Consider the following 15,581-nt stretch of genomic DNA (forward strand, 5'->3'; position numbering starts at 1 on the left):
CCCACAGCTGTGCGGATATTCCTCATGTCAGTAAGATGCCATAAATGTTACCTACACAGCACATATCATGCTATAAATACTGACATTGTATTACCCTCTCATGTTCGTTTTAAGTCCATGCACGGTGATCAACTCTTAATTCAACAGCATGTACGTGAAGGAGTCATCAAAGGCAGTGTCTGGGGGAGTTTTTTTTGCCCTTTGACACCTCTCCTGCCGTTTGCAGGACTTAGTGTCCTAATTATGATGATGGCACTGATGATGATGATGATGATGATGATGATGATGATGATGTTCATTTGTTTGGAAATGAGATAATAAGCAGGGAACATCATTATAAGTTCCCTGGCTTTTCATTTGAGCCACCATTAGCTATAACATCTCAAATGCAGTCAATTACTGTGCCGTTTGCAAGTTACATAGTGACCTTATCCAAGCTGACAAATGGCCAATTTCTTCACACCCCTCTGCATCCCAGCATGCCTTGCCTTCCCTTATTTACTGCCTAGTTTCTAAATGCCACATTTGTTCCTGTTTATTCCCACAGAGGCTTCTTTTTGTCACACTTTTCTTTTTCATTAATTTTACTGGCTTAAAAGTATTTGATATGGGTTACCAAAAATGTCTATCAAAAATGTCCGTCTACTTAAAAACAAAATACTGTGTATGCCTTATATTGGGTGAACTGTCACTTTGAATATAGTGAAAGTGACTTAGAAACATAAACATGATATCTGTAAATACAGCAGGCCAACTAAATATAGTTCAGGATGAGTGCGCTATATGATTTTTTATGGTACAGTAAACCATAATCACCTGTACCAACAAACTGATAATGGCCTCAGCCTGGCAGTGTTCCTAGCACATCTCCTTGGGGTAATGACCCCTCAGAGCCACTGAACTTGCTGTGTATGCTTATGCTACACTGCTTGGAGTTTTACTGTCCTTCCAGCCCACACAAGAGGTCAGGTTCACCTTCAGTCAGGCGTTAAAACTGAAGTCCACTCTCTCACCGAGACTATCACTCAAGACCATTCCGACTCCCAACTGAACGCATAAAATGTAGTCTTATGAGCTACCCGCATCGTATATTTCCCTTTAAATGGCTGAAGACTAAGTCCATCAAAGAAAGGAAGGATTCATGATGTAAAATAGGGTGGTGGAAGAGAGTGGTTCCTCCCTCTGTACTGATACTATATTACAATATACAAATATTGTCTTATTTACCCAGGCTGGGTACAGTTTAGGATTTGTAAGCAGGTGGGTACCTCAGTGCTTGGAGAAATTGAGTGTGTAGGCTGATTTTACCACAATGTATTCATCAATTCTGTCTTTGTTGTAGTTCAAAGATCAGTCTCTTTGCATAACCTTCCCAGCTTATACATACGAATGGATATGCATTTCATCAGAGGGATCAGAGCAAAGTGTCAGCCAGAGTGAAGTGCTCCTGGAGTAGTTGTAGGTACTGCCACTTGCTCAAAGACACTTGGTGGTGGATGATGGTATCACAGTCGCAATGCCCTACAGTTGAAAGCACATGCATGCACCCTTTTTTAACTGTTGGGGATCAAACCAGCCTTGCTTGGGTTACTGGTTATCCTGTATTCTTCTAGATATTACTGCCTAGAGAAAGCAGTAGTCCATTAGTTGGTTTTATAACCCCTCACATATATAAAGGCCACTGCACATGATCCGTGGTAAAACCACGCTGCGCTGGTTGTGTTTTCGTACGGGGAGAATAATGACACCCCAGTAGGCAAAGCCCTACCCTCAATGGTGCGCATGGCTTGAAATTGCCACCAAGTGTGGTGCTCAAAGATCAGCTTAGTTTAACTTTGACCTTTTCAACCAATGAGACGACAGGAAATGTTAGATCAACAACAGTAAAACACAACGTTAGAAAAAAAATGATTGGGATTTGGTTCTGGTGGAGAAAAATGTATTGTGCTGATCACACTTTGCCCTACGAGAATTTAAACTGAAAATCTCTTGATATGGCAATAATTTAAAAAAATGTACCAAGGATAAGTATCTATCAATGAAGCAAACTTGGTCCAAATCATTTTGGATATATCTTTGAGCTTCACATATATAAGTTTATGTTGCTCTGATTGGCTTGTTACAAGCATGCAGTGGTACAAATTGCAATGACATGGTGATTGCAATGTGGTAAAAAGTTAGAACTACCTAAAATCTTTTTTTTAGGAACGCTCCCATTTAAAAAAAAAAAAAACAGTAACATACATTCTCATTTAGGATGTTTGGTATGCAGCACAACCACAGTTTTTCTGTTGGATACTGAGCAGCTCCAGTGAAGCAGAGGCCCTTAAGTGCCTCCTCTCACCTTGCCGTTTGTGTGTTTGTGTGGGTGTGTGTGTGTGTGTGTGTGTGTGTGTGTGTGTGTGTGTGGATCTTGGACATGGGCCATAGGATATGTGAGACTGAAGGTTGATGGTCCAGTGCTCCTGCCCAGGAAACTGCCTCCCTCTCAATCACCTTATTCAAAGTGCTGTAAGCTTGTTAGGTGCAGTATTGCTCCTCTCAGTCTAATTTCCTGCATAGCCTTGTTTGTTTCATTGAGGTTGCTCCATTGGCCATTTACCTATCAGCACATCCAGTCAGTCATAATGTATTCACCAAGTTACATTGGGGATCTCATTTGCAGGTTAAACCCTACCATGCAGCTAGTCAACACATGTCTATTCTCATAAACCCCTGTTAGAAAATACAGTGCCTATGCCTATTTCTGATGTTCTGCTGTTAATGTAAAACACTCACTGTGTTCTCAGCATTATATATGCTGACCGGGCATGGCCACTTCAATCTGCATTATTGCTTCACTCTTCCAGCTAAAGACACAGTCTGCTCTGATGCTTGCGTTTGTCTGAAAGTGTTCTGGGGTCAACCACTGCATAACATGGATTGATTGTTGTGATCTGTTCGTAATCTTTGTTTCATTCTGCAGATACAATTTGTCAAATTGTGACACAGAAACTAGTTAGCTAATGACAGCTAATTAGCTGTGATGAGAGGACTAATTACTAGTATGTGCCAGGTTCCTGGTCTACTTTTTCAATTTTTGTATTAAACAAACTGGTTAAAACGATAATTTTTCACAGTATCCCATTCTTTTCTCACCTATAATAAGATGACTCCATCATCTGTAGCCAGAACCTTTTAAAATATGTTTAGAGCAAGTGTTATCTTGAGAAGCAGAGCTAGTTTGCAGTAATAGGTTATGAAAAACAAAGCATCTAAGATTCCTCTGCCACCAAAACCCAGTGCTCTATAAACTTACCCCAGGTATGAAGCCAATACCCTTACTATTTGGAGCTGTATTACCCCCTCTCAGTAACTGTATCTGTGCATAGCCAGATCCCTTATACTGTTGATGTGTATCCCCCCTCTTTTTTAACTGTGTTGAGAGAGAATGTTCCATGAAATATTTATTTTCCCTTCCAGCCCTAACTCTGCTTCTTCAAATTTGGCCTATCCTCTCTAGTCACCTGCTGATCCAAGCAGGCATGGATTTAGCCCTCAGTTGGCTTGGCGCATAATATTCAGCGGGTTAGAGCTGCATCGCTGCACATTTAAGGTTGAAGTGGAGGGAACATAAACACGGCCCCTCTTGGCCATTGTAGGCAGCGGTGTCATGGGTGTTATTACCCTATCCACCTTCACAGCCCAGATCATCTTCATCTGCTGCTGCTGATGGAGTTTGCAGAAATGGGGTTTTAGAGGATGTATGCAGAAGGCAGGGAGAGTGTATGTGTCACCTTTGAGACATACTTTTGAATACACAAAGCTGACTGGGTCAGGCTTTTCTAAATAGGTACAGAAATGGTCTCCACATTAATAATTCACTATTTGCCTTGAATGTAATATGATGCAATTTTGGATTTAAATAAGGTTAGGAATGTAGAGATTATGTTTTAATTAACATATCTAGTGTGTGCATGGGTTTACATACTATGCATGTGCATGTACATATTATGAGTGCATTCTGTAATGTGCAGAGGATGTATGAGTAAGTGAGGATGGAGAAAAAGACATGAAAACAGACAGACAGACCACATTTACACTGATCCTACTATATTCCACTCAACACTTCCTCACATTTTAGATTTCGTTGTTCGTTCATTGTGCCAAACTCACAAACACTGCACAGACCCAAAGTTTGCATCACGCTCCATATGCACACAGATCACGGCATCCATAAATAATAGAGCACACATAAATTAAACATCGAAGTAGAGTTGGCGATAGCCGATCACAGTTGGCCAACTAAGAAGCCTCATCCTCCCCCTCCAAGACTTAATTAGAAGACTCACATTTCCTGTATGGAAAACAACGGAAAAAAAAAAAAAAAAAAAACACACACACAAGGGGAAGAAAGCCACAGGGAGCATCCCCTTTGATTTCCCACAATGCATGCTGTTATTACAGTTTGCAATAATTGTGGGTTATCGTGGGCAAAGGTTTGAATAGGAACATCTAATAAACACCTGGTTCCTGGCCCCTTTCATTCAACTCTGGTGCTGTCAAAGGTTAGTTCTCTCTCTGCCGTCTCCTTACAAGCCTCCCTTCCCGTCATGCATATCAGTTTGCATTTATAGAGGCTGTGCAGATGCAGCACAAATTGCCTGGTAACCTTAGTCAGTGCCAACATGGAGGCCCAGTGGAGAGTTAGCTGTGTGCAAACAATGTCCAAATACATACATAACAAGGAATGAAAATGAAGTATACATAAAAATGATGCAAGTTTAGGCACAGTTCAGTACTGTTCAGTGAAAAATTACAGGCAGCAACAAAAAATCATGTAAATTCACGTTACTTATGAATCTATAACAAAATGTATTAGTTTATTCATTAATCTCATCTAAAAATCAATCTTTTTTTTTTTTTTTTTAAATGCTGAACTGATTATTAAAATTAGCAATTTGTTTGAAAAATAAAATAACTGATGGAGTCTCTGGACTAGTCGCACACATGTAAAAGTGAAGGTTTAATTAGTAGAAGTTTATACAACATGCTGTTTATTTTAAATAAATATGGAATTCTTAAACTAAAAATACAAATCTTTTTTTTTTTTTTTTATGTAGCATTTTGGCGCTGGGCTCATTCATGGTTTTTTGCATTTCAACCTGTGAGGATCCTGATACAACTATCTAACCACGACACAAGAGTACACGTCCGTCTGCTAGCTCATTCTTAATTATGGCTTTGGTGATATTGAGACTGACATTTAAGATCCCTTCACGCCTGTGTTTTTGTGAAAGACCTGAATGAGCCCCATCTGGTCTATAGGGCACAGGGATGACAGTGTGCCAGCATGTTAATATGTCCTCTCAGAGATGAGGGGGCCACTGTGTTACAGAGATGATGATAATGACGTTCCCAGTCACGTTCATTCACTTAGCAAACCTTGTCTCCTCTTGATCATTCTTGACAGTAACAAAAGGGCTGAATATTTTCTAATCAAGGCCAAAAATTCTGATCATTGCTGGCATTTCCCTAATCAGCTCATAATAGCATTTTGAGGACAGGGTCAGTGGATAATGGAAGGTTAGCCATACTAAACAAAAAGAAACGATGGGTTTTTGATGTCAAATCCACCTACTGAAAGATGTGACACGTGCCCCCATTTTGAGCTGAGATGTCAGTTAATTTTGTGCCTTTTCAGGCACAAAATTAACTGACATCAGGGTAACTGGGGAGCTCCTGAACATACGGGGCAGCCTGATGAGAAATGAGGAAATACTGTCACTTTATCTAACTCAGAGACGATTTTGTTATGGGGAGATGAAATGCACATCAGAATGACCATGAGCTTTTTCTGCATATATTAAAATGTTCAAACAATCAACATGACAATCAATTATTATTATTCCTACTTGTTGTTGTGTTTGTTATTATCACACTAATTTGATATTTCATGCTTTTATTGTGAAAGTATACTTGTACTTTATTTACTTACTTACATAACTATGCCCATTACACTGTGTGTGTGTGGTGTGGTGAGATTAGTTAGTTAGTTAATTAAGTTAAAAAGGTTGTTAGAATCTTCTAGTGAGCTTGTCTAGTAGCAACAGTGGTTTACAGTACACTAAATTTATGAGTTTCCCGCTTCAAAGATTCAGTGTGTGAGATTTAAGAGAAGTATATGGCAGAAAAGCAAAATGCAGATGTATGTTTTCATTCCTGTATAATCACCTGAGAATAGCGATTGCTGTAAATGAATTATCCTTTTTGTGGTTCAAGTACAATCATAGGAAAACATATATTTTTATTCCTTCATGCTAGGAAAGAAAGGCCTAGTTGACTGAAGGTCTTACTGTACACACAGGCCCATATGTTAAAATATACTTAACATTTCATTCAGAGGTCATGAGAAGTTCGACTTTTTGGTCATAGCAACATGTGTTTGTGTTCATGTTAATGTGTCCCTACTCCCCAAAGATGTCAGAGTGCAGAACGCTCAGTAGAACTTAATATCAGGCACATCCACACAACAACAACAATATAGCATCATTTGGCATCTTATACAATGCAACTGCCAGGCTTCAAATTATGCATTTGAAAGGAAAGGTTGCGAAAATAATGATCAATCAATGGACTTGGTGGAGATGTGACTCTATTACTGGGAATAATGAGGCATGTGGGCAGCACAGAAATTATTATACACAAGATGAATGCCATGTGTTTCCCATTACCATTAATGTGTTGTTCAAGAAATGAGTAAAAAAAATGCATCCATGTATATCTGATTATGATGAAAAAAATAATAATTTCTGACCATTCATTGTAATAAAATAGAAATAAAACAAATTTCAAGACAGCATGCTATAGATTTCTTTTATTTTCTATATATTATCTCCACTGCATGCTTCACACAGTTGTCCTAGGGCACCTTTGCCTTCAAGACACGAGTGGAGCTCCACGGAAAAAAAAAAAGAAAAAAAAAATCATATCCATAATAAATCAGAACGATAGGTACAGCACAATGAACTGAGCATCTCTGCTGCATTATCCCTGTTGTTTGTCTGCAGTGAACAGGCTTCCCTCTCTAAACCAGTCTTCTTACTGTGTTCTCTCTTTGAAACAGCAGCCAGGCTTTCCATTACGTCTCAGTATGCTGTCAGAGCCTACCTCTTTCAGAGAGATTATTTTTCCCTTTCATATCTGAAAGTGTGCAGCCAGATCTAATAATACCATATCCAATTGATGTTGGGGAAAATGTAGCACTTCATCGGAGAAAAAAAAAAAACAAACAAAAAAAAACAAATAAGAAAAACAAAACAACAAAAAAACAAATCATGTTGCCTATCCGCAAATGTCAGTACCAGAATACCTAATCCCTCTGGATAAACACTCATGCACCGACACATAATTAAAAGCTCTGTCACAGTTTTTTTGTGTGTGTGTGTGTGTGTGTGTGTGTGTGTGTGTGTGTGTGTGTGTGTGTGTGTATTGTGTGTTCACGGGGAATTAAGTGTGTCAGGTGAGAATTTTGAGGGGTAACCCCGGAGGCTTTTTGGAAATGGAACGTGCCCCTGTGACTGCTCACCTCTTCTCCCAATTGAGAGTATGAGAAGGTGGTGCAGAGGAGGACGGGGCATTTCCTGCTAGTAAAGGGCGTGAGAGGAAGTACACCTCGTTGTGATAAGGGCCAGATGGTGTGTGTTCACTTGTTATCTCTACTTTCCCCGAGAAAGACACAGACAATAATGGGGGTGCGAGGACTGTTTTGAGAAGGTGTCATGGATGTGTTACATACAGTACAAATACCATAGCCAGACATTTCAGGACAGACTGCCTCAAAATCCGAAGTAATATTACTCTTAAAACATGACTGCTCTCCTTTACAGTAGGTCCAGAATACTTCTTACATTACATATTTGAGTAGTAACAAGCCATTAACCGCCAGTCTTAACCAGTCTGCATGTCGAAGTGTCCTTGGGCGAGATACTGAACCCCAGATTGCTCCTGAAAGCTGCGCCGTCGTTGTGTGAACGCGTATGAATGCTTAGTTCCCAAAACTGATGTCATCAGTGTACAAATGTGTGTGAATGGGTGAATGAGATGTGTAGTGTAAAAGCACTTTGAGTGATCAGAAGAGTAGAAAGGCGCTATATAAGTACAGTCCATTTACCAACAGAATATACTGCCAACCCTAGTTTTTTTTCATAAATGTAGAATTGATTAAACAATTTCTAGACAATGTTGGTCCAAGAACCAATATGTCATTTTTAGCACACTGTAGCCTGGAATCAATCAAGTAAATATGGTGAACACTGTCAATGAGAGAGTATAAGAGAGAAAAAATGAAAATTATTAATATGTAATTACAGCCTCTGGGTTTAGCTGGTGGTGGTATTGACTGCTATGAGAACTCAGCCCCCCATGATGCAATCCGCTGAAACTTCCACACAGTGTTGGATAACTTAACTACACTCCCTTGGTACTTTTGTTTCCCCTCCATTCTTTAATTGACTAGAGACGTTACAGTTACGAGGCGACTGAATTTAACAATTTTCGTACAAACAACAACAGCTGGGTGATCAGCCTGCGCATCCAAACGTATGTGAAGTCGAGAAGAGACACATCAGACTTTATCTCAATAAAGCCCTCGCTGAAGGAACACGACGTCTTGATTTAGATGCAAAACACAATCCTATGCTCGGCTGGCTCCTCCCATGAGGAGCCGGGAGATTAAGATTTGATGGTGATACTGAGGGAATGACACTATCTGTCTGCAGCCTCCCTCCTCTTCACACAACATCACCTCTGCTGCTTTTCTATCTCTTTCTCTCGCCGCAAAAACACAGATGCAGACACACTTGCCTACACAGCCATGCATACACTCAAGTTTGGACACACAAACATACGCCCAAGCATATGTGTGTACTCCCCGCGGATGCCTGCACGTGCACGTTCGCAAATTTAGACATGCAATTTCAAATCTGACAAAAGCTTAGCACATGAAGTTAGACTCTGGAGTTTGACTTGTAAATTAAAACTCTTGTCAGGATGATTGTTTTGTTGCATGAATACTGGAACTGGCTTAAGAAATGATGGATTTGCACTCAAACATCTCTGGCTAAAACAAGTGGATGCACTGTTCTGTGGTGTTTATCACAGCAGTGCACAGCGCAAGGCTGTTTTAATTAGATTATATATGACATATTAAACCACTGCCCTTCATGCATTTATCTATGTCGTCAGCCAGTAGACAGTCACACTGAAATACTGTATTACAAAAGAAATGATATATGTTGTGTATCTTTCGTGTGTGATTTATCGGGGCAGGAAAACATATATGTTGCTGTGATTGTTTAGATATATAGCATGGTGCAGTAAAAATTACTTGGACACAAGATAATTACATACTAGCAGGTCACCCTAATTACTAAGATTGTTGTTAGAATATTCAGCTGCATCCCCCCTTTGAAGAATTCATGTTCTATTGCTACGAGGGTTTAAATTGTATCTGTAATTGCTTCTTCCCTTCCCTTCAAACATTATTCCTTATCCTGTGATAATTTGAAGCAGCATTAAGAACCGAAATTAATGAGGGATCAGCTTTCACCTGGATTCACCGGGTCAGACTATTTCATGAAAAGAGCAGGTCATCTCATGTTTGAGACCCCTGTATCAAACTGTTTCTTCATTAGTGCATCTCTGACATGTGCGTATCTTGATATACAGCATAAAAAAGGTCACAAAAAAAAAAAAAAAAAAAATAAAAATAAAAAAAAAAATAATAAACATTCGAAATACAATAGGGCTTCGCACGGTTTCCGTGCTCGGGCCCTAATTATGCAACACACATGCCCTCAGAATGTCTTCCTATCATAATCCAAAAGCAACACAGTGAGAGAAATACACAGTACATGTTGTAGTGTGCAATGCATAATGCATAAGTTATTTATGAATTACAGGTGCATTCTTTAGAAGCCGTGAAGGGTTCATGCACTCATTGTACATTGAAAGGTCCCGGTCAGACAGAGAATTCAGGGTGACAATATGAACCCATCCTGCTGTTTTGACCCGCTCGTCCTGGCCGCATTGATGAGGGATCAAGTCATTATAAAACAATGATTCAGGTGTCAGCGGTCAGAAAGCCTGCACCAAGGGACACTGAGTCAACACTGCAACTCTGTGACACGAAGAGCATGAAGCTAATGGAGCTGTAACATTTGAACAGGTCCAGTGTTACATAGCTAAAAGTGTGTATCTCGAATAAAAGTCTAGTAAAAGAGGTTCAGAATAAATTCCAGGCTTACGGTTCAAAAGGGACCTTGATTGGAGGAGGAATATTTTCTGACTGATCAAAAATGAAGAAAGAAAATTGTAACGCAGGAATAGAAAAAGACATAAATGGCTGAATGAGGACCAAACTGAAGCTGAAGGTAGGCTGCATATACTGAGTAACATAACAATGTCAACGTGACCAGAGAAAGACCACAGAAATTGATTTTTCATGTGCTCTTTGTCCATGTCTCTCTAGAATAAAGGTACCTGTTAAAAGACTGTAAATGTCTGCTGCTTACCACTTTGAGAAGCAATCATCCCCACAGCCATGGCCCATTCTTTTCACTCTGCTTTTGCTGTGGTCCTCCCTATTTTCGGTCTTTTATCTGGAAAGAGAGGAGAGGGAAGAAGTAGAACTAAGAAGAGTAATTACAGGTAAGCTTAAAAGCCACGATGAGAATCAATACATGAAGATCACAATTTCAAACATTGTGTGAAACACAATTCTTGGAAATGAGATGGACACAGAAGAGACACTAAATAGATAGTAGCACATCAGTTTTCAAACCACATGAGTAAATCACACGACGTGTTCGATTTTATTTTAACCCAAGCAAGGCTTACATGTGAGTCCACGGTAAGGGTTTTGTTTAAAGACTTATTTAGCAGAAATTCATGTTTTTTTTTTTTCCAGATCCTTAGCAAGAAGTGCAAGCTACGAAATGCACACCGGTCCCTAGCTTCTACTCTCTCTACTATAATGAGCCCCCTTATCCAGACTGCAGGAGGAAACAGAGGATGGTGATTATGCAAAAGGCGTGCCTGAGATGGCAATGATGGTGGAGAGAAAGAGAGAGACAGGGGAGAGACAGACGGAGAGAGAGACAGAGAGAGACAGAGAGTTATTTCCTCTAAGTCCAAAGGCAGAGATTAAAAAAAAGTTTGACTCAGGACACTCTTGTTAAAATCACTCTTGACACCGTGCGCTATTAGTACGCCATTAAGAGTTCAAGGACAATAGCTGTCCTGTTTTTTGATCATTTATCCGTTGGATCCCCTCGTTAAGCTTGAAACCAGTTCTTCACAATGGCCACAGAATATTGATGGGCTGTGAAGGGGGTGATTTCGCTGAATTTATAATGACCCTCTCTTTTTGGTCTGTCCTTGATTTTACAGATGAGCGAAATGTCTTTGACATTCCAGGATGAAAAATGAATTCCTTGATGTCGATGTGGTTCTCCCAATCATCTTAATATGATGATATTAGACACAAATGATACATACTAAGAGGTACTCAATCTTGGCACTGATCTTTAGTGCCTAGCGTGCTTGCGTTGCTAGTTAGCAGATGGCGAAGCCAGCTATTGGATGGATTGTCATGGCATTTTGTACAGGCGTTCATGTATGAACCAAAATGATTTTCGTTAAGCATCGCCAGCAGGCCGGAGTGAGTCATCTCGACAACTGCTAGATAGATTCAACATTTTGCATACATATTCATGGAGCCTAGACGATGTATCCTCCTGAGTTTAGCAATCTTCTGACTTTCCTCTAGCACAGACATAAGGTCGACTCTTTGGGCTCTGAATAAAATAGCTCTAGAACTATCGGATGATTCGCCATGACATTTGGCACAGGATAATCGCCATAATCAGGTCACAGTTCTTGGTGATTTGCCTCAAAGATCTGCTGTGTATACATGGAGCCTCACAGAGCCCATTAGACACTAGTATGTCTCTAGTGCTATCGACGACAAATCCTTGTGTATTTACTGAGCTTAGAAAACTGATTCAGACAGAAATACAGTAATTGATTGCACATAATATGTTGTAATAACCTTTGTCTGACAATCTGGTGTACTCTGGTCATCATCAACTTCCCTGCATGCCACAAGTTTAGCCTTGATTTGTAAAGATGCATTAGCATGCTATCTGCCACCTGGAATCAAGATGCACACCAATCAAGACAATAGTGTCTCTCCTTAATTATTTGACCATAAAGTGTCTTAATATGCAAGAGCACCTGGATGCTGTTATAGACATCAGAGCTTCATCAGCATTTGTTCTTAACAACCACAGCCCACACCTTGATAATTGGCGCTTCGTGTTGTAGTATGGAGAATGGCGAGGAGCATATTGGGAAATGGGATGATTTTTTCTTTTTTTCCTTCCCATTTTACTGCTCAGCTGAAAGCGAGAAAAAGATACAAGGCTTTCATTAGCAGGAGGATTCATTCTGGGAGAGCAAAAATGAAGTCGTAGTGGAAAAGCTGCAGGTAGCCTATTAAAGCGCTCATAGGTCAGAAGTATCCTTGAATTATATTAAATCAGCTTTTAATAATGTTCTAGTCTTTGAATGAACTTGGCAATGTAAATGTAATTTTTATTCTCTTTTGAGCCCGTTTGATACAGCTGTCTCTGTTTAAATGAGACACACTGTGTTATTAATTAATATATATATATATATATATATATATATAATATATATATATATATATATAATATAAATACAATATAAAACAATAAATAAATCCCTTCTCACCGCGGGGTGGTATCCTAGGACTGCACTTCGATGTTCCTAGGACTGCACTCTTCTGGACTGAGGCTTCAATGTTTTCCTGGGATTTGCGGAGCCACTCTTCCAGTTTGGGGGTTACTGCCCCAGTACCCCCACTACCACGGGGACCATGCTACCCTTGACCTTCCACATCCGTTCCAGCTGCTCTTCAACCCTTGATACTTCTCAAGTTTCTCATGTTCCTTCTTCCTGATGTTGGCGTCAGCTGGGATCGCCACATCTATCACCACACCCTCTTCTGCTCTTTGTCCACCACCACTATGTCCGGTTGGTTAGCCAGGACCTGTTTGCAGTCTGGAAGCTGAAGTCCCACAGCACGTGCCCTGTGTTCTCAGCCACCTTCTGTGGTATGGCCTATTGGGATTTAGGTACTTCTATCTGGTTGCAGATGTTCCTGTATACTATCCCAGCCACTTGGTTGTGCCTCTCCATGTACGCTGATCCAGCTAGCATCTTACACCCTGCTACTATGTGCTGGACTGTCTCAGGGGCTCTTTACACAGTCTGCATCTTGGGTCTGGCTAATCTGGTAGATCCTGGCCTCTATGGCTCTTGTGCTTATGGCCTGTTCTTGTGCTGCCATGATTAGTGCCTCTGTGCTGTCTGTCAGTCCTGCATTATCCAGCCACTGGTAGGATTTCTTGATATCAGCCACTTCCTCTATCTGACGGTGGTACATGCCATGTAGGGGTTTGTCCCTCCAGGTTGTCTGTTCCTCCTTCTCTGCACCCTCATCAGAGTTCTGCTGCCTGAGACACTCACTTAGCAGTTCATCCTTCGAGGCCATCTTTCTGATGTATTCTCGTGTTTTCGATGTTTCATCCTGGACCGTGGCCTTGACGCTCACTAGCCCTCGGCCTCCCTCTTTTCGCTTAGTGTATAGTCTCAGGGTGCTGGACTTGGGGTGGAACCCTCCATGCATGGTGAGGAGCTTTCTAGTCTTGATATCTGTGGCTTCTATCTCCTCCTTTGGCCAGTTTATGATGCCAGCGGGGTATCTGATGACTGGTAGTGTGTACATGTTGATGGCTTGGACCTTGTTCTTACCATTCAACTGACTTTTCAGGACCTGCCTTACTCTCTGGAGGTATTTGGCTGTGGTTGACTTCCTTGTGGCCTCTTCATGGTTTCCTTTAGCCTGTGGGATACCAAGGTACTTGTAGCTGTCTTGGATATCACCTATGTTGCCCTCTGGTAGGTCAATCCCCTCAGTCCGGATCATCTTGCCTCTCTTTGAGACCATCTGGCCACACTTGTCCAATCCGAATGACATCCCTATGTCATTGCTGTAGATCCTGGTGGTGTGGATCAGTGAGTCTATTTCTCACTCATTCCTGGCATCCTCCTTCCTTAGGTTCCTGTTGATCTTATATAGTTCCAGACATTCCAGTATCTATGTGTGCAGCATTGAGTTGTAGGCTTTCTTGTAGTCAATCCAGGCAGTGCGCAGGTTGGTCTGTCTCTTCTTACAGTCTCGGGCGACTGTTCTATCAACCAGTAGCTAGTGCTTGGCTCCCCTGGTGTTACTGCCAATTCCTTTCTGTGCCTTACTCATGTATTGAGCCACATGCCTGCTCATTTTTGCCGCAATGATCCCTGATAGAGCCTTCCATGTTGTGCAGAGACAGGTGATTGGCCGGTAGGTGGATAGGATGGGTCCCTTCTGGGGGTCCTTCATGATTAGGACTGTCCTGCCACTCTGGGTGGGTCCCATCCCTGAGCAGCAGGTTCATCTGTGCTGCTAGGCGCTCATGGAGTGCAGTTAGCTTCTTCAGCCAGTACGTATGGATTATGTCGGGGCCTGGTGCTGTCTAGCTCTTCATCTTTGACACTCTTTCTTGGATGTCTGCCATTGAGATGGTTACTGGTTCTTGTTCTGGTAGGTTGCTGTGGTCAGCTCTTAGGTCCACTAACCATTGGGCATTGGTGTTGTATGATGCCTCTCTTTCCCATATGTCTTTCCAGTATTTTTCCACCTCAGCTCTTGGCGGGTCTGACCGGTTGTTGTTTCCCTGCCACTGAGAGTACACCTTGGCTGGTTCAGTGGAGAACAACTTGTTTATTCTCCTGGCCTCTCCCTCCTTGGTGTATCTCTTCAACCGGGTGGCCAGAGCTGTTAGTCGCTGTTTGGCAGTTTCCAGTTCCTCTGGTATGAAGAGTGAGTTGTACTTCCTAGGTGCCGCTTTATTCACCATGTTTCCTTTCTGCAATTCAGCTAGCTGGCTAACATCTCTCTGTCCTGCCTTTATCTTGGCCTCTAATCGTCTCTTCCATGGTGGGTACTGTTTGTTATGTCCCAAGCCCACCTTGTATCCAAGCATCTCCATGATTACTGTTGCTGTACTGTATGTGTGCAGACCTTGTTGACCCGGGCGACGTCTGAGCCAGTATGACTCTATCAGTTATGTGTTCACTCATCCTGAGGTGAGTATTGAATCCCGACTGGGATTTCGAATTTTACCAGAAAAAAAGAACTGTAACACAATTTGATATCATTGCAACAGAAACATTAAATATCAGGAAAATTAAACCGCACACAAAACAAACTCATGTTCCTGATCAAAATATATTTCCTTTAACTAATAATGCACAGCTATTAAAGCAGAACCAATTACTTTGCACAGCTGGGCATCCTTTTATATGTTCCTTTCGATGGTGAGCGTTTGATTGCTCGTAAATACACGCCTGATTTATACTTCTTTACAGTGTAAAACTCAGTGGGCTCAACGACAAGAAAGCAATTAAACACA

At 41.1% G+C, this 15,581-nt stretch overlaps 1 protein-coding gene across 3 annotated transcripts in view; it reads right to left on the reverse strand.

The window, feature by feature from the left end:
- Positions 1-15,581, reverse strand: part of lingo2 (leucine rich repeat and Ig domain containing 2) — a 218,189-nt gene that overhangs the window by 66,978 nt on the left and 135,630 nt on the right. For all 3 annotated transcript variants that reach the window (XM_027279439.1, XM_027279435.1, XM_027279433.1), the window contains exon 4: positions 10,554-10,640. The gene's annotated coding sequence lies outside the window, so the exon portion shown is untranslated. The remainder of the gene's footprint in view (positions 1-10,553; positions 10,641-15,581) is intronic.

Source organism: Larimichthys crocea, chromosome I, assembly GCF_000972845.2.
Source record: "Larimichthys crocea isolate SSNF chromosome I, L_crocea_2.0, whole genome shotgun sequence".
Lineage (NCBI taxonomy): Eukaryota > Metazoa > Chordata > Actinopteri > Sciaenidae > Larimichthys > Larimichthys crocea.